The 25,070-nt window shown below is 35.6% G+C and overlaps 1 long non-coding RNA gene and 2 other non-coding genes across 3 annotated transcripts; all 3 read right to left on the bottom strand.

The window, feature by feature from the left end:
- Positions 1 to 3,022: 3,022 nt before the first annotated feature.
- On the bottom strand, positions 3,023 to 4,107 carry LOC145159961 (uncharacterized). Its single transcript, XR_013737970.1, has 2 exons — positions 4,001 to 4,107; positions 3,023 to 3,914 (listed from the first exon to the last, which is right to left on the bottom strand). It is a non-coding gene; the product is annotated as an uncharacterized LOC145159961 (long non-coding RNA).
- LOC145161884 (small nucleolar RNA SNORD14) lies at positions 3,163 to 3,285 on the bottom strand. The gene has a single exon (XR_013738745.1). It is a non-coding gene; the product is annotated as a small nucleolar RNA SNORD14 (small nucleolar RNA).
- Positions 3,364 to 3,468, bottom strand: LOC145161886 (small nucleolar RNA SNORD14). Its single transcript, XR_013738747.1, has one exon. It is a non-coding gene; the product is annotated as a small nucleolar RNA SNORD14 (small nucleolar RNA).
- Positions 4,108 to 25,070: the final 20,963 nt, after the last annotated feature.

The following is a 25,070-nucleotide window of genomic DNA, read 5'->3' as shown; positions in this document are numbered from 1 at the left end:
TCTATTCGAAGGACTATTATATCTTAATCACATATGACTGGTATGCACTTTGCAACTAATTAAGTAACCGATAAAGATCATTTTAAAATATAATATATTAATTATGTCCCGACTAAATTAGTATATGTGAAACTTTTACAAACAGTCATACTTGGAAACAAGGAAACTCAAATAAAATATTTTATATACTTTCATTTTTTACCTCATAACCCAATGTATTGGGTCAATTAAAAGTATAAAATCATATGTATCGTAAACATATCGGAAAACAACGTAATAATATACTTTATGTATACAAGATTTCTCTTTCTATAAATATATTTTTACTAAAAGTACATTGGTTTACGACTTATGACAGAACCATGCCGCCAAGGAGAAGACCAAGACCTTCCGGCAACACAGCAACACCTCCTCCGCCGCTGCCTCCACAGTTTGATCTTGCGATGTTCCAGGCTGCAGTAACAGCAGCCGTAACGGCCGCAATATCGCAGATAGGGACAAACGGAGCTGGTGGTTCTGGATCGGGTGCTACAAACTCTAACCACGGAGACAGTACGTGGCGTGCAAGAGAGTGTTCCTACAAAGACTTCACCAATGGCAAACCCGACAACTTCAATGGGAGCGGGGAGTCATCACTTTAATGCAATGGTTTGAAAAGACTGAATTAGTCTTTCAAGTGTGCTCTTGCCCTGAAGCGAGCAAAGTTAAGTTCGCAGCCTTCACTTTCAAGTAATGACTCCCCGGCCGGTGAAAGTGAAGGCTGCGAACTTAACTTTGCTCGCTTCGGGGCAAGAGCACACTTCAAAGACTACTTCAGTCTTTTCAAACCATTGCATTAAAGTGATGACTCCCCCGCTCCCATTGAAGTTGTCGGGTTTGCCATTGGTGAAGTCTTTGTAGGAACACTCTCTTGCACGCCACGTACTGTCTCCGTGGTTAGAGTTTGTAGCACCCGATCCAGAACCACCAGCTCCGTTTGTCCCTATCTGCGATATTGCGGCCGTTACGGCTGCTGTTACTGCAGCCTGGAACATCGCAGGATCAAACTGTGGAGGCAGCGGCGGAGGAGGTGTTGCTGTGTTGCCGGAAGGTCTTGGTCTTCTCCTTGGCGGCATGGTTCTGTCATAAGTCGTAAACCAATGTACTTTTAGTAAAAATATATTTATAGAAAGAGAAATCTTGTATACATAAAGTATATTATTACGTTGTTTTCCGATATGTTTACGATACATACGATTTTATACTTTTAATTGACCCAATACATTGGGTTATGAGGTAAAAAATGAAAGAATATAAAATATTTTATTTGAATTTCCTTGTTTCCAAGTATGATTGTTTGTAAAAGTTTCACATATACTAATTTAGTCGGGACATAATTAATATATTATATTTTAAAATGATCTTTATCGGTTACTTAATTAGTTGCAAAGTGCATACCAGTCATATGTGATTAAGATATAATAGTCCTTCGAATAGATGACCCTAACTCCAAGACCACAACCAAACAAGGACAGGAAGTGAAACAAAGATACATAAATTCTAAGTCTATAGCATCCACTTAGCAGCTATTGATCTATAAATAAAGACCTATTTAATTCTCAGATAATTTATTATAATAACACAGACCATCCCCTGGTATATGCAAGTCAATTCTCGGACAAATATAGTTGATCAGGCTATATCCTTCCCAGATTTAATCCACATATACTAAGGCATACTCAAAATGTTCAACTATTCTTCTTTTGCTTTATGTTTTCCCCCGTATATGCAAGTCAATTCTCAAACAATCTACAGTTTTGCAATCATAAGGTTTAAAATTGTCAAATGATCTACAGTTTTGCAATCATAAGGTTTGAATTTGTCAAATGATATTCGCAGTGGATTATTTTCCCATAAATAAAAACACCTCACAGCCGATATCATTAAAGCGTATTAATAAACTTTGGCCTACCATTACTATCTCTTTGGAATTTTTTTTAAAATATAACCCATAACAATTGTGTTCAAGACTAAGTTACAAAATATCATGTCATATTAGCTAAATTATAGCAGAGAATAAATCATGACATACTTGCTAAACTTTAGGCACTTTCTTCTTGACGAAAAATTTCATTGAAAAACGGGGTCATATTAGCGAAATTTAAAGCAATTCAAAACTGAGTATTTGGTTAAGCTATTTTCAATTTTTCATGGCGAAAATCAATTAGCTGTTTAACAACGAATTTAAATGTGATGATAACTTGATTGGTGAACCAAGAAATCAACTACAAAATACAATGCAAAAAAGAGAAAACACCGATCTAATATTTACGACATTTTGAGAGAAATATAAACAAAAAAAGACGATTGTTTTGGGATAAACTTATTGTAAATGTTACTAACTTCTATTGTAAAAAAGGAAAAGAGTAAATATTTTTTAAAAACCAACAGCTATATTACTTGAAAATGAAGAAAGAAACAGCATAAATGTCCATAATTCATAGCACAACTGTGCATGTCGATCATGGCATTTACGGCGCATTCTTATTGTTTCCCTCTCCATTTTCAATAAACATAGTCGTCGGATTTTTAATAATTTGAACTCTTTGTTTTTCTAAATACTAACATTTACAATCGTTACCGGATCAAAGAAAATCATCTTTTATCTCTCAAAAGGATTACAACTCTCCAAACAATTTCTAATCTTTCATTTAAAAAACTATTTTCGCCTACACCTCACAATGTAGAAACAAATTATTTGGCAGTGTTCTGACAGTATTTAGAGATATTAACGTAGTCACGTTAATTTTTTTAACAAACTTCGACCTACATTTTTATAAAATAAATAAAATAAGAAACCACTTATAAAAAAATTCACATTAAGTACAATGTGTGCAAATTACGCCATATCTCATAAGCCTAAAGCTTCACTTGTCATATTTAGATATCTATTTAAACGGAAAAGCAGTTTAATATCAAACTAAATACTAAGCAAGATAATCAAATATTTATCTTTCGTATTCCATAAAAGCTAAAAAAATAATTCTAGTAAGATTTATATATTTAGATCAGATATTAAACACATATTCTAGCTCAATACAAAACTATTGAATCCAAAGAAGTTAAATTAAGATAAATACAACTAAATAAATATATAAAAAAACGTGAAGACATATATAAAATAGTTTCAGACATCCAAGGAAGGAAAAAAGCAGCATTAACTCTCAAGCCTGGCGAAGGCGAAAGTTCTTAGGCGGCCACTGCGAATGTCTTGAGAAACAAGCCTTCGGATTATCATCATCAACATTTATTTTAAATTATATATATATAATTTAAAAAAAAGTAATAAAATAGAATTTGTAAGAAAAACAATAAAAACAAAAATGCCTCAGACATCCAAGGAAGGATAAAACAGCATAATCTCTCAAGCCCGGCGAAAGGCGAAAGATCTTAGGCGGCCACTGCGAATGTCTCTGAGAAACAATGGCAAAAAAATTATAAAATGGAATAAGAACTCTTAAACTAAATCGAGTGTTTTCTCAATGGCAAAAAAATTATAAAAACAGTTTGATGGATTTGAAATTGCTCTCAGACAAAGGCCAGTGTTTTCTACATGAGAACCTCAATGAATCGGAATGCTAAGTGGATTTGATTCAAAAGTTAAACGGATTCCACTTTCAAATTACTTATCAAATGGAATAAGAACTCTTAAACTAAATCCAGGTATGTTCAAAGACATTGGTTTCTCTTCGGTGTGGTTAAAGCAAACTGAATCATCATTGAGCAAGATTCGAAGAATATATATATAGTGAAAAAAATCGGAAAGAAATTGTAGAACCTACGAGAAAACGCAAAAATCCACTGATTTAGAAGGAACCTGCATGTCCATGAGGCTCTGATCTAAAGAATTGTTTTTGCATCTATACGATTTCCATCTGATATCGAGGAAACAGAAGGAATTTATCGTTGATGGCTTATATGGTTTATGAAAGATAATATTAAAAGATGAAGAAGTTTATACCTGAAACGAAGAACAAAGTCGGCGTTGTGAAAAAGATAGATATGTTGATAGGTTAGAGAAAGAGATATAAATAAGAGGTGAGATTAGGGTTTTGGTGGGGATTGAATAATGAAGACCAGGCCATATAGCCCAATTACTCGTTTGGTTTTTCTTTTAGAATCCAATATTTAGAAAAGAAAATGAGATTCTAATTTCGATATTGAAATAAATAAAGAGTTGAAAATAAAAAGTAAGATAAATTGAAAATTTAAATTAACCTAACAAATATAATAAATAAATGATTTCCTATATGTTCGTATCTTTATTAAATATCAAAATATCATATTAGTCCATTCTAAAATCAAAATATCAAATTTATCTTTCTTAATCGTTAAAAATATCATATACACCCAAATATGTTTTTTTTTTAATATTTCATAATAATTTTTTCTATATTAAAATCAATAATATTGAAAAACAACAAAAAAAAAACAAATAGCCCTTATCTTCAAAATCACAAAAAAACAAGTTGATCTTATTTTCTTTTGCTATGATCACTCTCGTCATTATCTTTAACCTCTCTACATCTCCTTTTTCCCTTCCCGCCATCTTAATTGTTGCAATCAGGTAAGGAGCATACCTCCATTTTTTCCGATAAATCCATGTGAAGAAAAACATTATCTTAATAGCCAACGTTACGCCGAAGACTAAAGGTGTTATAACAAACCCGAAATTGTCATTGGTTTGCCTGGTGAACCGATTGAAGAACACAAGAACATAGTATTTAGGGGTATTTAGCTTGGACAAAACCCGCACAAAAATAGATTCTCAGTGAATGTCATTGGACCTTGGTGTAAGTAGAGAACCTACAAGCGTTATTTTTCCGGCGATGTTATTATTGTAGAGGTCTTGACTAACCAGTACCTGAAACAACTCATATAACGTCGAAATCTCACTGGATAAATGATTACAAGACAGATTAAGCGTACCGGAGAGGTTTGTGAGGTTGCTGAGAGACTTTGGCAAAGACTCGTTTAAGAAGTTTCAAGATAGTTTGAAAATCGTGAGGAACTTGAGAGTTGTGACTTTCTTCGGGATTGGTCAAGTGAGACAGTTGTGATGGGTTTATGAATAGGAGATTGGTGGCATTGAATAAGTGATCCATTATGAGTTTGAAGATGTTGTTGCGATGGATATGCAAGAGAGGAAGAGGATTGAACCAAGCTCCTAAGGAAGGTAGCCAATTGGCAAGCGGGGCTTGAACAATTAGTTTGGGGGAATAAGTATTAGAAACTAAAATTATCGTTCTTACACATAAAAAACAACTTTTTTATGCAACTATACACCAAAAATACCTAGAAGAGTAATTGAAACTCAGTATGACGGCCTTTAAGGTCTTTAAATTCATCAGTTACCGACTTCGAATAAATGTTTTCAACAATTTCTCTTTCTATGTAAACCACGAAGTTGTTTGCGAGAAAGTCATCTGACATCTTATTGCGAAGGCGGTTCTTGAATATTTTCATCGCTGAAAATCCCTTCTCTGTTGTTGCGATAGAAACTGAAAGTGTTAAGATTAACCGAACCACTATATCAAGCAAATAATATGTCTCGTGTTTTTTTAGTTTCTACAAGACCCTTGCATAGGTCAACAATAGTTGATACACCACTTAGCCTGTGATTCTTTGTCGCATTGATATTAAAAATCTCCAATTGATATCGTAATTGAATTCTCTCTTGCTCCGTAAAATCTGCAGGATAATACTTCTCAACAAGAAGACAAATCCAATCAACGTTAATCACTTTAGGATGTTCCTTTGAAACTAAAGTAGAACTAAGACTTAACAACTCCATCGCCTAATAATTGAATCTACCATTCAACCCATGTGATTGTTTGTCCAGTGTAGATGTAAACAAATCTTCTCGATAAAAATGTTCAAAAGTAACATGGTTATCTTTTTTTTGAGGCCGGTATCGAGTACAAGTATATGGAGCTTTCATATTCAGCATATCTATTTGATATTTATCACACAAAACTTTACTTGTACAAGTAAAGAATCTCATCCCTTGTTCCTAAAATCATTTAGACTCTCATTTGTTGTTAAAACTAGCTCCATGGAATTAATGATATCTTGGGATTTCTTTTGTAGAGCTTGAGAAAGTATATACGTTTTTCCTATTACTTCCTTTATCAAGCGAAGATTAAACACAAACTCAGATGATTTCATGTAACAGTGTGATGCATCACCATCTTTGCATTGAGAATAAATAGTACATATGTCATCAATTATTCCCTGGAGAACAACACGAGTACAATCAAAGCATGTTAACCAAACAACAACTGAACAAAAATGAGAACCCGAATGTATATCACCCACTCTTCTTAATGTCCCAACTTTATTCAATCATTTACTTGATTCGATTTCACCAAGTTCCAATAAATGTTCATTCTTAGTTGCCTTTGCCTTTTGTAACTCATAATGACGCTTACGGAAATCACAAACTATATTAATTGTAAATATTAAGTTTGTAAAAAATTATAATATGTAAACAAAGCAATGAACATAATACGCATAAGGACAATCCTAAAGAACACGTGATTGTAATTCATTTCATTCCTCTCTCATATTACTAGCATCATCATAACCTTGACTACAAATTTTACTAACATCAGACTGATAGTGCAAAAGTTGTGTCTACGTATTTGTTTTTAAGGAAAATGATAAGGCGTCCTTAACATTAACCGAATCCAAGAACTTTTCCCGTATGATCCCTTTCTTCGTCAACAAATCTCAAAACTATGACCAATTGCTCTTTTGTAGACTCATCTAGTGACTCATCAACCATGACACAAAAGTATGAATCCCCACTTCGCTAATAATACTAAAAAAATATTTCTTGAATATCTCAATAAGTATACTTTGAATTATAAGGAGTTTTCTTTAATATAACATTTGCAACTTCATCATTATAAGATGCTAGAAATTTTAGTAGTTCAAGAAAATTACCTCCATTTTGGATTTAGGAGTTTCATCATGTCCACGTAAAGCACAAGTAAATGTCACCAACCAACTATGTCAATTGAAGCTTTTAATCGTAAACGGTTCTTCAATATTTGCGCTTCATTTTGCTTCACTATGATATTTTCGATGTGTGTTGCTTGGTTCATCAAGTTTTCAGCGAAAGCAATAACATTATAATGTCGTGAACATCCAATGTGCTTCACAAATGCACAATTTTTACCATTATTAACTTTTTTCCAAATGTAAAATTCTTTAAGAGTAAATGCATCATAACCATGGCACACACTTGGTTTATCGTTAAATATATAATAAATAAAACAATAATATATTATGTTATTCTAAAAAAGATTATCATGGTGAATTAGGATTGTAATGTTATTCACGATGTGAAAAGTGTTAGAATAATTATTCTAATGATTTAAGAGCATTTCAAATAGAATAAACCACCAACTTCGGTTCCTAATATGAGTTTTAAAGTTGGAATGGCAAAAATGAGGAACAACCTCAAGTTCGTGAAAAAAATAAGGTATACACACAGCGTCGTGTCGGTTTTGTCGCAAAACTTCGACGGGTCGTCACTTCTTCTTTATAAGTCCGATTTCAGCGTTCCTTATATCCCCAAAATATTTTTTACAACCGCTTCAACTTTCTTCATAGATATTGGGTCTATCTATTATTTTATTTTTGACGCATATTTTTATTATTATTTTATTACATCGTTATAAGCTCGTATATTGCACATAAATCACATAAATCATATAATACTCAAATAATTCTTCTTCATTACTTCGAAATAGATTACAATTGTTGACCTTAACTATTACATCATCATGCTAATGCTTAGCTAGAAACGTTGGCGTTACAATCACTACAAGAAAAGGGGGTATCAGAGACTGACATAATCAGTCTCGAATGATCAATAATCAGTCTCTGATGAGAATCAGGGACTGATTTAGCTAGTCCTCAGCTAGTCCCCGAGACCTAGTCTCCGATAGTCGAATTTTTATGTATTTGGGACTGAAAATCAGTCCCTAATACATCAAAGTATCAAGGACAAAATATAAGTCTTTGATGATATCTCATTCAGTCTCTAATTTGTTTTCTTCAAATTATCAATTTGATGTCATGTGAGTCTCTAATACTATTTTTTAGGGTCTGAACATCAGCCCTTTGTAATATATAATTCAGTCTCCAATATGTTTCATTAAAATCTCTATTTTATATCGTATCTTGATACTATCTTTCAAGGAAAAAATATTAGTGTTTATACTATCATGATCAATCTCCAATATCTTTCCTTTAAGGCACTAGTAGAAAGAAAGACTTTCAATGGCAGACATTTTATGTCGTAATTGACTATAGATGATAGACAAATGTCTATCATTAACATTTCTTTTAAAACTCTTGATACATTTTTCGACAAATTATGATAGATATTTTACATTTACTTAAAACTATATGTTTTTCTAAACATGCTAATATTCTGTAAAAAAAATTATATATATATACAATGAAAAACAATCCATTACACAAAATCATACTTTGTCGATTACGAAGTGGTGTACGTATTTAATAACCAATAGTACTCGAAACCTAAAATAATTACCGAAACAATGTTTACGACATAAGAACTATGAAAAGGCTATGTAAAACTTGCCCAAATTTCTACTTGTCTTGCCTCGCAAACCCTTTATAAGCTAACTAATCATCTTGCTAATTTTCCTCTCTTGTAATTTTCAATTCACCTTCATATAAGAAACATCCATGAGAATAAAGCAAGCGCATCGGTATTAGTAGCAAGAATAATACAAACCTGTTCATTAGCATTTAAATTCTGTTTACCAATTTATTTATGAGACTTTAGTTGTTTTGGGGAGAAAATATCACTCAATGAATTATAAGGAGATTCATGATCAAACTTCATATTTGGTCATTTATAGTGTGCATTTATATAGTATGTAGGTAGATGATCATACGTAGGTCACCAAAATAGGACCCATTACATTAACTTTATAAGCAAGCAATAATGATGATCTCTCTACCTGTTGTTTCTATACCAAAGATTTTATAAAAAGTAAATATGCAAACCTTATGTATAAATGAGGAAAAAGAGTTAATATAAATGTAAACATACATGGTTGTATAACATCGAGTATTGTAATAATACCAAAGCGATTCAATTAGCCATGCCTCTCAACTGTGAGCTTTTGCACAGTCCTGTTATAGTATTTTGGTTGATTGTCAATTATAAAAATTGTTGATTTAATAAGTAGTAAAACTGATTAAACTTTTAAAAAGAGCAAAAAAAAAGTGACTAATTTAAGATGCCTATACATTTCTGATGCTCCAGGTACTTTTACAGCTTGATCCTGCACTTTAAAAAGTGTTACGCCACTTCCTCTTAGTAACTTTGCAGCCAAACTAATTCCTGCCATAATCGGGTCAAAATTATTAGATGGTTTAATGCATTTGATACCATTGATATATAAGTTGATAAACAACACCTCCAACATGAACTTGAAGTTATTATACATTTGACTATAGGAATGAACTCGATGCTTATGACAAGTTATTATACATGTGATTGATCACTTTTGTTGAAATATATAAATAACTAATCTTCTCTCCTAATAAATGAATCCTAAAAATGCCACTTGTCCATTTTTTAGGATCGCCAAGTGGCACACTTCTAAAGCATCTTAATCTTACGGCCCATATTAATTAAAATTAAAAAATTAAATTAAAATCCACTTATTTAGGTAAGCCGTTCAAATTTTGAAACAAAAATCTCATCCTAATTTGAGAATTGTAATTAAACTCACAAGGCATTAAATCCCTTCTATCGTTTTCTTCTTTACCATCCACAAATCACGCCACTATCGTCCAAATTTCGTCTTCTATTGTGTGGAAACCAAATAACCGATGATACTAATTCAAAGTTTAAAATACCAAAATCCCCTAGGGTTTAATCTTACTGCATTGCCTCTTCTGCAATCTGCCCAATTTCTTCTGCCATGACTTCTAAATCCAAAGCCTCAACTGAAGCTCAATTGAAACGAAATCGGAAAGTTTTGTGAAAGTGTTGGAGTCTATTTTGGTTTCATATTTCAGTTTCATACAAACAAAAAACCTTTCCTTCTTTATCGTTCTTCTAGATTGGAGGCAAACATTGTCTATTACATTGGTGGGAAGAAGCTATAGTCGATTTGGTATCTTCCAGTTCTAATATGTTCGATTTTTTTAGTTTCATTTTTTTACTTGGTTGTGCAGGTTCAATTCCTAAGAGACATTTTCGAGTTATCAGAATGTGGGTAAATAAAGATATAGGTTGTAATTAAAATCTAATTTGATATATAATAATATTTATTTGAGATTTTAATGAGCGTTACTATATTGCAAAAACAAGTGGAATTGAGTAATGCATTTTATGAGATTATATACTACGTATGGTTGCAACTTACAAGTAATTTTGTGTTGATGATATGCTGTAAAATATCAATTGAAAGGATTCTTGGGTTGTCTCTTGTCTTGCTTTTTCCTAAAACCAACGACAAAGAAGTAATGCATTTTATGAGATTATATACCACGTAATTACATTTTTGACATTCAAAAGGTTCTCTATTTGCATTTATTTCTTTTTATCTAATCATATTTAGCTATCTATAGGTAATTTGAATGGTAAAGATTATATTTTTATATTGGAGAACTTTTGATTATTTAAAAATAAAGATAAAATGCAAATTTCCTATTACTGTTTTGTGTTTAGATGCATGGTTACAACCACCAATCTACCATAAGTGGACAAAATTCAGTTTACAACTTTACCCATATTGAAAGTGACCAATGTGTCTAATTTTTACTTGATATTGCACATTAATTTTTTTGTCGTGTGTATTTAATTTGTTGCCACAATTTGGCAGATATAAGTCTTACACAAGATGTAATCAACGCCAAATTTTCCTAAACAACTAAACGAATAGACCTTGCTGTTAGAGCCACTCGACAATGAAGTTCTTCACAATAATTTGTAATTTTTTTCTTGCAGACATAGTGATATTTTTTTATATATGTTTCAGTTCAATCGATTACTTTGCTGAGTGAAAAATATTGGATGAAAGTTTACAGAAAAATAATATGCTGAACAAAAAAAAGGATGTCATCCAGATGATGGCTTCAATATTGTGTCACTATGGCGGTTTCGTTTCACATATGGTCATCTATTTTCCCCCGAATCAAGTAGTGTTGTCACTATTTCTGGATGTTAGACGCTGATGCCTTTTTCCTGTTATTGTGTAATATTAAACATGTTTGCATTTTCTTGCTTTTGTACCTTGCACTCCTTCCAGTTGTTTAGCTGGAGTTTTTTTTTACATATTCTTAAATTTTTGTTGTCGTTGGAAAAATCTAGATGATTGTTACAATTTTATTATGTTTATGTCATAGAATTACTCTTCTAAAGAAAAGCACTTGCAAATTTATCTGATATTGAAATTGAGATTAATTATAACATAAAACCCAAATTAATGATGTGACTGTCAATGCTCTGTCCAGTCAATTTATGTATTTGTCGGGAATTCCATAAATTTTTTCGTAGGTATGTAGCAATGACATGTAGGGTCATTTTTTTTACTAACTAAACTTAGCAAAAAACCTAAAACTACTAGCATTTATATATGACATGTAAATAGAAAATATTTTGAAACTATAATATTGAAAATTACCTTGAAAAACTACCAAATTGATAGAAACTATATCGAATACTAAGATGATTTATGGTTAGTTTTGTGATGATTTATGGTCTCCTTACAAACGTTTTCAAACATTGCTAAACTTATTATAAAATTTAAGAGTGATTTTGTAATCTATTAACTATGGTTATATATTTACGATACCATTTAGTCAATTTTTTTAACATTCAAATGAATAAACTAAAAGTCACTACCAAGTGCTAGAAAAAACCAGTACAAAACATCAAGTTAATGAGTTTTTTAGCCGATCGGTCCAAGTTACCGCTAACACATGATCAACTTATTTAATTGTCTATTTCATTGCACAACGTTATCATATTACTTTAAACAGTTAAGTTTAACATATCAAACTTTTTATAAAAATAAATGTTTGCAAATCTACGATTAAAACTTAGTATTGTTATAGTCTATATGTTATATTACTTTGTCACCCGTGGATTCCACGGGTTATAACCTAGTGCATTATTATATAATAAATTAATAATCAATGTGACAAGAGTAATGATAGGCAAAATCTCACCTTCATTATCTTGTAAGTATGTAGTTTCTCTTATCAGGAATCTTGTCCCACTTGGAGATGTCCAAAATTGGGATCACACTCACCAACTCATTCTTCCCTTCACACATCAAACCAGGAAACTAGATAGGATTAATAGTAACTAGAGATGAAAGTGGATCTTACATACCATGTGCACCTTTAAGGATAGATCTTATCAAATTAAAGAAAAGAAAAGCCACAAATTAATGTCATCCAGTTGAAAGTAAACATTATACTAAATGATTATATAGAATTTCTTTAAAGAAAATCACAACTTTAATCTTTTTGGAAAACACTAAAACTAAAATTTGCCAGTTGGGTCTCTATTTGGATTCAAGAAAGAATCTATGTGATGTTCTGTTAACGATGATTATACTAATAAAAAGAGATCATTACATACCTCAATTTACTCGATTTAAGCCACAATATAACAACTTTATGAACATATTTCTCATCAAATCATTGATGTAAGAGACTAAAAATCAGAATTACACCTACATCAACACAAATTGGAATTTCTTCAAACAATTGGTGGTCACAAAGAACATACTGACATCATTTAGTAACTTTAACCTGACAAATAAAATTTTAGATAAAGGAGAAATCGGACATCAAAATGAAAATGTACAGAGTTGCTAACATTGTAATGTTGATTCCACATAAAGATGAAATCTTTGATGCATTGTAGAAATCGGTTTCAAACCTTTGCGATATTAAAGTCCATTCAAAACCTATGTTTTATAGAAACCGATGCATCATAAAAATCGGTTTCAAGTCATCAGGAAACTTAAACCACATAGAAACGTACAAATCTAATCTCATCTTGAGCAAACCAAACAATTCGAAGGCTGAAACATACTTTGATATGCTACCCAGCCAAAGACGTGGAGATGGTTTGCCGTCCTGAAGTCGTAGAATGGAGATGTTCAGCCTATCGAGAGCACCTAATCGATTATCGATCAGGGTTGGGGGTTGGGGGTAGCAGGAACAATGAGTCGGAGCGGGAGAGAAAAAAAGGGTTGAAATTTGTTAGGGTTACGTGAAAAGGGAAACTAAGGGAAATTAAAAGTCTTTAAATTTTTGTAGAAAATAATATTGAAATTGTGTATTTTAGAACATTAATTTAGGAACAACATTTTTATATGTCATCTACTTGATCTTAAATTTCAATTAACTCGTAAATGGTAGTAAAAAAGCTCTAGTTGTGATGGCGGTGTTAGATGGGTGGAGTGGATTTTGTAGTGGTGGTAGTGGTAGCAGAGATGGTGGTGGTGGTGGTCATGAATATGGCGGTGGTGGTAGTGGCAGAAAAGATGGTGGTAGTGGTGGTCACGAATGTGGAGGTGGTGGTAGTAGCGGCAGAGATAGTGGTGGTGGTGGTGGTCACGAATGTGGCGGCGGTGGTAGTAATAGTTAAGGTGACGCTAGTACTGGTGATGGAGGTGGAGGAGGTGGTGGTGGTGGTGGTGGTCAGAGAGGTGGTGGTGGTGTTCGCGAAGGTGGTGATGGTAGCAAAAACGACATAGGTGATGATGGTGTTGGCGGCGACAACAATGGTGTTGGTCGTGATGGTGGTGGTGGTGTCATTACGGTTTGTGGTGGTGGTAGTGTTTGCGGAGGTGGTGTTCGTGGTTGTGACAGTGGGAACCGTGGAGGTGAAGATGGTGACATAGGTGTTGGTGGTGGTGGCGGGGTGGTATTGGTGGTGGTGGTTGCAGAGGCGACATTGGTGGTTATGGTGGTGGTGGTCGCAGAGGTGGCAGTGGCAACATAGGTGATGGTTGTTGTGGCAACAATGACGGTGGCGGCAACGATGGTGTAAAGGGGGTTACGATTTTGGTGGTGGTGGTGGTGGTAGCGTCGATAGGGGTGATGGTTGCGGATAAGTTGGCGAAATGGATTGTGATGGTTGTAGTAATCACGAAGGTGGCATTGGTGGTTATGTAGGTGGCAGTCGCGGAGATGGTGGTGGTGGCGGCGACTGCGACGATGGTGGTGGTGGTGATGGTGGTCGCCGAGGTGGATTTGATGTATTAATGATTTGTATGATATATAGTAAAAAAGTTGTACATTGTGTTAAAAATGTATTGTATTGTTAACACAATTCATAATAAATAAAAAATAACACAAATCTTTTAGGGACAAAAAGTCAGTTCCTGATACTAACCTATCTCAAAGACTAAAATTCAGTCCCTAATAAGTTTCCTGATTTATGAGTCTCTGATATACATCATCTATGACTAAATAATCAGTCTTAGATACTAAAATCCAGTCAGTTATAAGTGTTCATTTGAATGTCAAAAAGTACATGTCTATTAGGGACTGAAATTCAGTCTTGAAAAAGTTTCCCATCCAAAGGACAAATTGTTGTAGTTGTATCAATCACTGAAATTCAGTCCCTAATAAGTTCCATACACAATTAAAACTAACACAAGTCTACCAAGGACTGAAATTCAGTCTCACATAACTTACCCTCAAAAGTCAAAGTTGGCGCTAAACTATTCGAGACTAAAATTTAGTCCCCAATATGTTTCCCACAAAACCAAAACCGACGGAAACAACTTACGGACTGAATTTTAGTCTCAAATAAGTTTTGTCAGTCTCTAATGTTTCACATGTTAAAATAAGTCCTAGATAGTATTTAAGACTAATTAATCAGTCGCAGATACATTGTAACCAAGACTGATTAATCAGTCTCTGATAATTTAGTCACAGAAGTCCTCTTTTCTTGTAGTGAATTCTCTCCTCCTTAGGATGATTCCGTTCCGGAATTATGCATCAACAAATAGATGTGGATAGCGACTCATCATGTCACTCTCTGTTTCCCAGGTGAGGTTCGGCCCATTCGAATGTTTCAATCGCACACGCACTAATTCGATCATCTTACGTCGCAACTTCTTTGTGTTACGATGAACAATTGCCTCGGGCTCTTCGATTACCCTCTTACTTTCATCCATCCTTAACTCCGAAAGTGGAATTATATCGGGAACTTCTCCCGTAAACTTCCTCAAATAACACACATGGAAAGTGTTATGAATACCATGTAGTTCTTCTGGTAATTCCAGCTTGTAAACTTGGTTCCCAATCCTCCGAAGAACCTTGAATGGTCCAATAAACCTTGGACTTAACTTTCCTATCTTTCCAAATCTTATAAGTCCCTTCCACGTCGAGACTTTGAGCAATACCGAATCTCCAAATTCAAATGTCATTTGTCGTCGCTTGTTGTCAGCATAGCTATTTTGCCGATCCTGAGCTGCCAACATCCTTTCTCTAATCACTTTTAGCTTTTCAGCAGTCTGATGGACTATTTCGGGGCCAATAAACTGCTTTTCTCCGGCCTCAAGCCAACAAGACGGCGTACAACACTTCTGTCCGTACAAGGCTTGATAAGGTGTCATCTTAATGCTCGAATGGTAACTATTGTTGTAGGAAAACTCTACCACAAGTAAATGTTGATCCCAGTTACCTTGAAACTCTAGGGTACATGCTCTTAACATATCTTTCAATGTTTAAATTGTTCTTTCGCTCTGACCATCAGTCTGTGTATGGTGTGTTGTACTTAAACACAACTTTGTACCCATTTCCTCTTGTAGACTTTTCCAAAATCTTGATGTGAAACGACTGTCACGATCCGATACAATCGTTAATTGTACACCGTGAAGTCTTACTATCTCCTTCACGTAAGCATTTTCAAGCTTATCCATATACCAACTCTCATTGGTTGCTATGAAGTGTGCACTCTTTGTGAACCGATCCACGACTACCCAAATCATGTCATGATTGTTCTTCATTCTAGGTAGTTTAGTCACAAAATCCATGGTAATATCTTCCCATTTACCCATGGGTATAAGTAAAGGTTCTAAACTCACATACGGTTTCTGATGTTGTGCTTTAACTCTCGCACATGTTACACAATCTGCCACATACTTTGCAACATCGAGCTTCATCGTCAGCCACCAATAGTAAGGTTTCAGATCCCTATACATCTTAGTGTTGTCGGGATGAATCGAGGACATGGTCTTGTGAGCTTCTTCCATTAGAAGATCTATCATTCCTCCCGTCTTAGGTACCCAAATCCTATCTTGGAATACCTTCATCCCTTGACTATTTGTACCGAATACCAACTTTTTGCCTAGACGTTCTTCCTTTCGGTCATTTTTCTCTAATGTTTCTTCCCGAGCTTTCTCAATGTTTTCCACAATTATTGAGAAGACTTCTATTCTTAACGCTCTTGGCCTCTTCCTTTCCAGGTTTACCTTTCGACTTAGAGCATCAGCTATGACATTTGCTTTACCAAGGTGGTAAAGTATCCCGCAGTCATAATCTTTGAGTAACTCTAGCCAGCGTCGTTGACTCATATTCAATTCCTTTTGATTAAATAGATATTGGAGACTTTTATGATCAGTGAAGAGTTTGCACTTTGTGCCATAAAGATAATGCATCCATATCTTTAATGTGAATACTACCGCTGCCAATTCCAAATCGTGAGTGGGGTAGTTCTTCTCGTGCTCTCTCAATTGTCGAGATGCATATGCTATCACTTTATCTCTTTGGGTCAGAACACAACCTAACCCAATTCCAGATGCATCGTTATAGACTGCGAAGTCTTCAACTCCGTAAGGTAAAGAAAGAATCGATGCTTCACACAACTTCTTCTTTAATTTTTCGAATGCTTCTTCATGTTTTTCACTCCATGTACATGTAGCTCCTTTATAGGTCAAAGATGTCAATGGAGCAGCTATCGAAGAAAAGCCTTGGACAAACCTTCATTAATATCCAGCAAATCCCCAAAAGCTTCGGATCTTAGTGGGACTTTTTGGTCGTTCCCATTTCATCACAACTTCAATCTTTGCTGGTCAACCATTATTCTCTCTTGGTTGACCACATGACCCAAGAATTGGACTTATCGAATCCGAAAATCATATTTGGAAAGCTTTGCGTACAACTTCTCCTTCTTCAAAACTTCTAATATTTCTCGCAGGTGCTTACCATGCTCCCACTGGCTCTTTGAGTAAATCAGAATGCTATCTATGAACACTATCACAGATTTATCGAGGAACGGTTTACAAACCCTATTCATCAAATCCATAAATGCTACTGGAGCATTGGTTAGTCCAAACGACATAACCAAAAACTCATAGTGTCCGTATCTCGTTCTGAATGCAGTCTTCTCAATATATTGCTCTCTCACTTCCAGCCGATCATATCCTGACCTAAGATCAATTTTTGAGAAATAGCTTGAACCTTGCAACTGATCGAATAGGTCATCAATCCTTGGCAACGAATGCTTGTTACCGTGGCCTTGTTCGGCTCTCTATAATCTATGCACATCCTCATGCTTCCATCCTTCTTCTTCACGAATAACATCGGAGCTCCCTAGGGTGATGAACTAGGTCTAATGAAACTATTGTCCAACAAATTTTGAAGTTGCATCATAAGCTCCTTCATCTCTGTCGGTGCTAACCGGTATGGTGCTTTCGTTATTGGTGTCGATCCTAGCAACAAGTCTATTCGAAACTCTACTTGTCTATCAGGGGGCAATCCAGGAAGATCTTCGGGAAAGACTTCTGGATAGTCATACACCACTGGTATTCGGTGTATCTCATTATTCTCCTTCTTTGCATCGATCAAAAATGCCAAGTATGATGTGCATCCTTTGGACAAACACTTTCTGGCTTTCATCAAGGAAATGATTCCAGAATTCACTCTACGTTTGTCCCCGTACACCACAAACGACTCTTTTCCAGGTGGGTTTACTTTCACCATATTCTTCCTGTATAGTATCTCGACATCGTTTGCACTAAGCCAATCCATTCCCAGTACGATGTCGAAGCCGTTCAACTCAATGGGCTACAAATCCTCGTGGAATTTATTCTCATTCAAGTCAATGCCGATGTTTTTAATGCAATCGTTAACATGTATGAATTTGTTACTAGAAAATTCTACAACTAGAGCATTATCAAGTTTATCTACAGGTAATGCTAGTCTTCCACCAAATTTATGCGATCTAAAGGAGTAATTTTCTCCAGATTCAAACAATATATTGGCAGACAATCCATTTACAAGAAAGGTACCTGAAGCAACATCTGCTTCATCCCTTGTTGCTTCCAGGTTCATCTGGAATGCTCTTGCCTTTGGCCTCGGCGGAACATTATGTAATATCCCGACTCTTAGGTATGAGATTTATTGCTTTAAATACAAATTATTCTTTGGAACACGACGAGTTAATGGACTCAGACTCGACGTGTTGGAAGCCCTCTACTCGACGATTTGTTTAGAAAAACTCGACGAGTCGACGACTGTTAATGAAACTCTAATTTTCAGGGTTTTGCACCCTATTTAAAGAACTTATGACTCATTTGTGGCTTCCCTTATCGTCCCCTTAGTCCAGAGAAACCCCTAACTGTGCCTCATTCCCCATTTTGAGTGTGTGAGAGTTTTTAGAGTGTTCTTTGGTGTTGTTCTTGAAGGAGCTTGAGGTTGGTGGTGTAAGGTTGAAGGGAGAAGCTCTAGATCCGAGATGTTCAGTGTTGTTGTAGCTACTTGGAGGTATAAAGTTGTTATCTTGACCATCCTTTTATTAGATCTCTTCTATTGAAAGTTTATGGCCATTATTAGCTTATTTTTGGGTCAACCTTGGATTTGAGCATGTCTTGAAGCTAAGACTTCAGATCTGGACGTCTCATGGCCTCTATAGACTTAAAGTTGCCAACTTTATCAAGTCTTGGCCATCCTTCATGCCTTAGGTCCCTTGATAAGCCTTATTTGAGTGTTTTAGCCCCTTTGATTCCATGCATGGACGTAAAGTTAGCAACTTTACGTGGTATCTCAATCCTAGGGGACCAGATCTGTAGTTTGGAGTATTATAATCGTTTGGAAGCATCGAAATGCATAAAAGCTAGGACGAACTCGACGAGTTGGATCGAGTTTTCCCGTCTTCTGGATGCTGAGCGAACTCGGCGAGTTGGATAGGGTTTCTCCCAGTTTTCTGAACAGTGAAGGAACTCGACGAGTTGCTGGATGCACTCGACGAGTTGGGTCAACATGGACTATTTACCTTGACTATTGACTTTGGCCATGGTCGACCAAGTTTGAAATTGAGGGTATTTTGGGAATTCGGGATTTTGATGAAGTTAGTCACATGGTGACTGTAGGTGGTTGATCTCGGAGATGTGATTCGAGAGTTGGATCTTGTCAATCAGTGCTACTTGTGAGGTGATTTGTCCTCAATATACTAACAGGGTCGAAGGCACCAAGGCCGACCCTTTTGGATTGTTATCCTGGTTATCGCATGATGCTATGTTTAGTGATCTGTTAGATCTGTATCGTGGTATATAGGATGGTGCTATGTTTAGTGATCTGTTAGATCTGTATCCTGGTATATAGGATGATGCTATGATTAGTGATCTGTTAGATTTGTATGAATGTCCGTATGTGCTAGCTAGCGTTTGATATCTATGTGTTGATTGTGTGATTGCAGGTGGGTTGAGGCGGTCTTGCTTTGTGCTCTAGGCCAACAGACCCAGGGCGGCCCAGATAGACTGAAGGCCCATTGAGGCATACCAGTCAGGCCGAAGACCCGGGGAACGGTCCAGATAGGTTGAAGGCCCGACGAGGCGGTCCAGACATGCTGAAGGTTCTAAGAGTGGGCCAGATAGACTCATGGCCTGGTGAGGCGGTCCAGTCATATTGAAGACTCTATATGCATACTGTTTGTTTATGATATTGTTCTGTTATATGGCGTTGGTATTTTGGGGGAACTCACTAAGCTTCGGGCTTACAGTTTTGGTTTATGGTTTCAGGTACTTCAGAGGATCACGGAAAGGTGAAGGTTTGATCGTGCACCTCCTCATATTTTGTGTTATGGTTTCTGGGAATTATTCTGATGACAAACTATTTTGAAAACAATTTGTAATAAATGGTATTTTTGGATGTTTGAAAAAGTTTAAATTTTTATGAATTTTATGGATCTTACACATTAGGCCTTGTCGCCTCTTTCTTCTTCGGGCAGTCCCTAGAAATATGCACTTCTTCATTACATCCGAAACACACCTTCTTGTTGAATGTGCAATCATTGGCGTAATTAGGGATGGCAACGGGGCGGGTTCAGTCCGGTTTATAGTATCCCCATCCCCAAAACCAATAAGCTTTTTACTCCCCAAAACTGTCTCGATCCCTGTCGGGGACCTTAACGGTGATCCCCATCGGGTATTACGTTTTACCCAATCACCATTGGATAACCCGATAAGGGTACATAATCTTGTTACATATTTTTCTTTGATGGTATTCAAGATATTAGACCCATATTAAAATAAAACTGAATTTTGTAAAATGATAGCTTAAGCCAAACTATAACATAAAAATCTCAAACATCATAAAAAATAACAACAAACTGGATAAATATTATATGTATCAAACACCATCAAAGCCAAAAAAAGGTACGATTACATGATCAAACCACAATACTAATGTCTCAAAAAGCATCACCCTTACATAATAAATACTAAATGACTCAAACAACAAGCTGAGGACACAAATTACCAACTCAAATTCTCAAATCAAATGTTCCAAACTGACCGTCTTATACAAACTTTAAAATGATCATGTAAATGCCTTGTACCATTTTTACTAGACCCTCCCAACTTCTTCTTGCAATACTTGCACTCCACTTTTTCTATTACATTCACTTTCATCTTCTTAAAGTGATTCCAGACAACTGACCTTTGTCTCCTCTTCCTACCTACTGACTCAACTTCATGTACAACATCTTTAGGAGTTTCATTCTGTGTCACAGAATCATTTGCAGCAGGTGTTGATTGATTAGGCTTATTAACTCCATGATTGTTATCTTTGGGATTATTTGTCTTAGAGCTATCAGCCTGTTGTTCCATACCTAAAACAATAATAGAAAAGAAAGCTTTATCAATAAATAAAATAAAACCTCACTTTACTGTAATTGTAAAGCTGAAAACATAAGCAATGTTGAAAATATGAATCATAACATGTAGTCATCTTTGACAATATAAAATAAAGATAGTCATGAAGATATAATTTACGATACATATGTTTAATAAATCTTACATAATGACCAGGTAAGCATAAAGGCTATATTTATTTCCATATTTTCATAACATGTTTGAAATAAAAACCCCATAAAAATCTGTAACTACAGGTATGATGTATATCTCTTCCTAGCTTCAATTCTCAATTATAATAAGCTAAAAAAATCCCACATATTTTCGAATTTATTAAAGATTTTTTTTGATAAACAAATAATATGTCAAGAGAATCGATAAGTAATCAGAAAGAAGGAAGAAATCGAGAAAATATTTACCTTGTAATTAGAATATCAGATAGAAGCAAGAGAAACTGAGAACAGGGGGCGACCGGAATGGAGCAACACTGCAGTGGACGCCGGACTTCAATACTCGATAGCCGATCACTATTAACTCTAACGTCAATGTCGATTGAAGCTTGGGAGAAAAAAGACAAGAAGGGAATAACTATTAAGAGAGGGATATCGATGGTCGTATAGGGTTTTACAAAGTATAACATTAACATTTATATATAGAGTGACTCTTGAGTACTGGGAGGAATTCGGATAGTCATATACGATTTTATGAGTATTGGGGGAATTCGACTAGTCACGTACGGTTCTATTATATCATTAATTTATTATATGACAGTAAAATTATATATATATATATATATATATATATATATATATATATATATATATATATATATATATATATATATATATATCGGGCCGGGCCGGATCGGTTGTCCCTCCCCCATCCCCGTCCCCGAACCCAATAAATTCCCCAATTTCAGCCCTCGAAACCGCCCCAAACCCGATAAGAAATCCCCGAAACCGACCCAAAAACTTCGGTTTTTGGTTTTCACCATCGGTGTCGGGTTTTTTTGCCATCCCTAGGTGTAATGCCCAGACTTTCCACATTTGAAACAAGTCACCTCCTCGCCACATTTTCAAAAGTGTTTCTTTTTGCAATTATCGCACCATCTATCTTCACCTCCGCCTCCTCCGAACTTCTTCAAACCAGACTTCGAGAATTTGCTCTTGTTGTTGGACCTTGAAGATCCTTCAAACTTCCTCTTGTCACCAACTTCGACCTTGTTGGCGACTCTACTCTTGATCATCTCTTCCACAGACTTAGCAACCCAGATAGCTGCCTCGAGAGTAGGTGTCTAGCATACTGGAATAGCATACTCCCATGGTAGTCCCTTCGTATACTTATTGACTTTCGTTAGCTTGTCAAGGATGATGCGCAAAGCAAACTCCATCTTTTCCATGAAGGCATTGGTATACTCGTCAATGGACATGTTGCCCTTATTTAACGTCAAAAACTGGTTTTCTAGTTCTAGCATGTTTTGGGCTGAGCATAACTTGCGTTTAAAGTGTACCAAGAACTCTGCCCATGTCAGTTGTAATGGCTCATTGGCGCTTATGGTCTTCCCCAAAGTGTTCCACCAGCGAACAACACCACCTCTAAACTGATGCATTGCATAAGTGGTTTGTAGCTTGCCCTTGCAACCACACCTTATGAAAGCTAGCTCCATTTCAAAGATCCAGTCCATAACTCCGATTGGATCTTCTTTGCCGGTAAAAGTTGATGGTTTGTAAGTCGTGATGTCTTTATACTTGCATCCGTTCCTTGCAATCCCTTTATCTTGGTTATTTTTTCTAACCACCGGCGGTTCAGCTTGGTTAACGGTTCTACTATAGTTTCCTTCTTCTGACTGTCCCTCGTTCAGTTCATGCTGTTCAACAGGCACAGTAGGTTCATCCCTATTCTGTTGAAGTAGATGCCTTGTTTCTCCCATATGACGATCCAACATCATTTGAATCATTGTTTGTACTTCTGCCATCGTGATTGGTTCGGGTGCAGTTGCTACCTCTAGTGCACGCTCGATCACAGGCTGCTGATTAGCATTAGCATTTCCATTAGCGTTTCCGAATCCACTTCGGGTTCTGTCCATGTTGATCTATACACCAAAGTAGGTGAATTTAGATCTTTATTTACGATAGACATTTAAATCCTCCTTGTCACTCCGAAAAGTTACATGTCAGTTCTAATATCGTAGTTGAACATTTAGAAATCTGAACACATAAGGTTTCCAGATTCGGTGGGCAATAGACCATAGATCCGATCAAATATAAGGCATCTTTATAGTTATAACATAAATCATTTAGCACATAAGAGCAATTTAGGCATCTTTCCTAAAATAAGCTAGTGCTTGTGTCTATATATAGCAGACACTCATCTCACAATCATCGCTTAGCGTTATAAGTTTTTAAGTCTAGAAATCCTACAAATTCCTAGTTTGCTTAAACTAATGCTCTGATACCAACCGTGACATCCCTAATTTCATGGCCAGAAAAGACCGATTTGTTTACGCTTTATTTGAAAATCAGAGTATCCTTTTGAAGAAATATATTGCGGAATTTGTTCCCAAAAATATGATAAGAAAAATATCAAAGCATTTTCGAAGAAATGTGTTTTGATTATATTAAAAATGTTGAGATGTCATTGTCAATACAAAACATAAGCATAAACATAAATAGTACAGACCTTACAACATATATTATTCTAATGGCCTATAATCCATTGATCTTTCATCAGATCATCACTCCTGTGCTCTATTGCCACTACCTGTAATACAAGAAACTGAGTGGGTCAGGCTTGGGTTCCTGGTGAGCGCATAGAGTTTTCAACTGTAACGACCCAATTTTCAAAAGAAAATTATCATTTTTAAAATATCAAAACATTTCCAATTATCCATAAAATCTCAAGACCAATTGTTTTCAAATTCATACATCAACAAACTTTATTTCAAATATCAGAGTGTCCCAAAAGAAAAATGTATGTGAGAGTGCATGTCGCGCCATCAGACATTGCCCTTGCCCTTAGGCTCAAAAGTACCTTAAACAATCAACAAAGTGTAAGATAATGCTTAGTGAGTTCCCCAGAGCATACCCCACACAATCCACATAATCGTATTAGTTATAAAAGCTACACAAACCACATAAGCCATGCATACAAACATATAAGGAAGCCATGGAAACCCTCCAGGGTGTTACACCTAGTGCCACTGGAACCCCCACGTGGTCTTAACTAACTGCCATGGGAACCCCCACATGGTATTCTTGCCATGGGAACTCCCACATGGTCTTCCTGCCATGCGAACCCCCACACAGTCTTTACAATCAAGATATGACATACAAACCACACAAGAAAATATACTAGAATGCCATGGAAACCCTCCAAGGTCTTACATATAAGTGCCTAGGGAACCCCCCGAGGTCTTTCATGTAAGTATCACAAATAACTAGCATATCACATATCCGATAACCAATTAATCATAACTCATAACAATAATGAGTCGGCCTTGGTGCCTTCGGCCCATTGGTATGGTGAGGAGACTCACCTCTCGTGAATGCTGAACGGACAAGATAAGATCAGATTGTCCCACGCACTGCTCTTACTCAACTGCCTATAATCATCATGTGATTAACTTGTCATAATCCCGAAATACCATAAATGTTACACCCCAAAACCGAGAACGGCGGAATACGTTCTGGGGTGGAGGACGTCATGTACAGTATCATCACAATGCATAATAGTAAAGACAAGCAACAACATCCATTGCATTAATATAATAATGTTAATACAAGCGTGGATCTGTACCTGTCTACTGATGACCTAAGAATACAAGTTATTTTGAAAGAGTTTATCAGCATAAAGCTGGTGAGTTCATAA

The sequence above is a fragment of the Lactuca virosa genome, chromosome 2 (genome assembly GCF_052849685.1).
Source record: "Lactuca virosa cultivar CGN04683 chromosome 2, Lactuca_virosa_CGN04683_v6, whole genome shotgun sequence".
Lineage (NCBI taxonomy): Eukaryota > Viridiplantae > Streptophyta > Magnoliopsida > Asterales > Asteraceae > Lactuca > Lactuca virosa.
The sequence above is the reverse complement of the archived record's forward strand: the minus strand, read 5'-3'. Positions and strand labels throughout refer to the sequence as shown.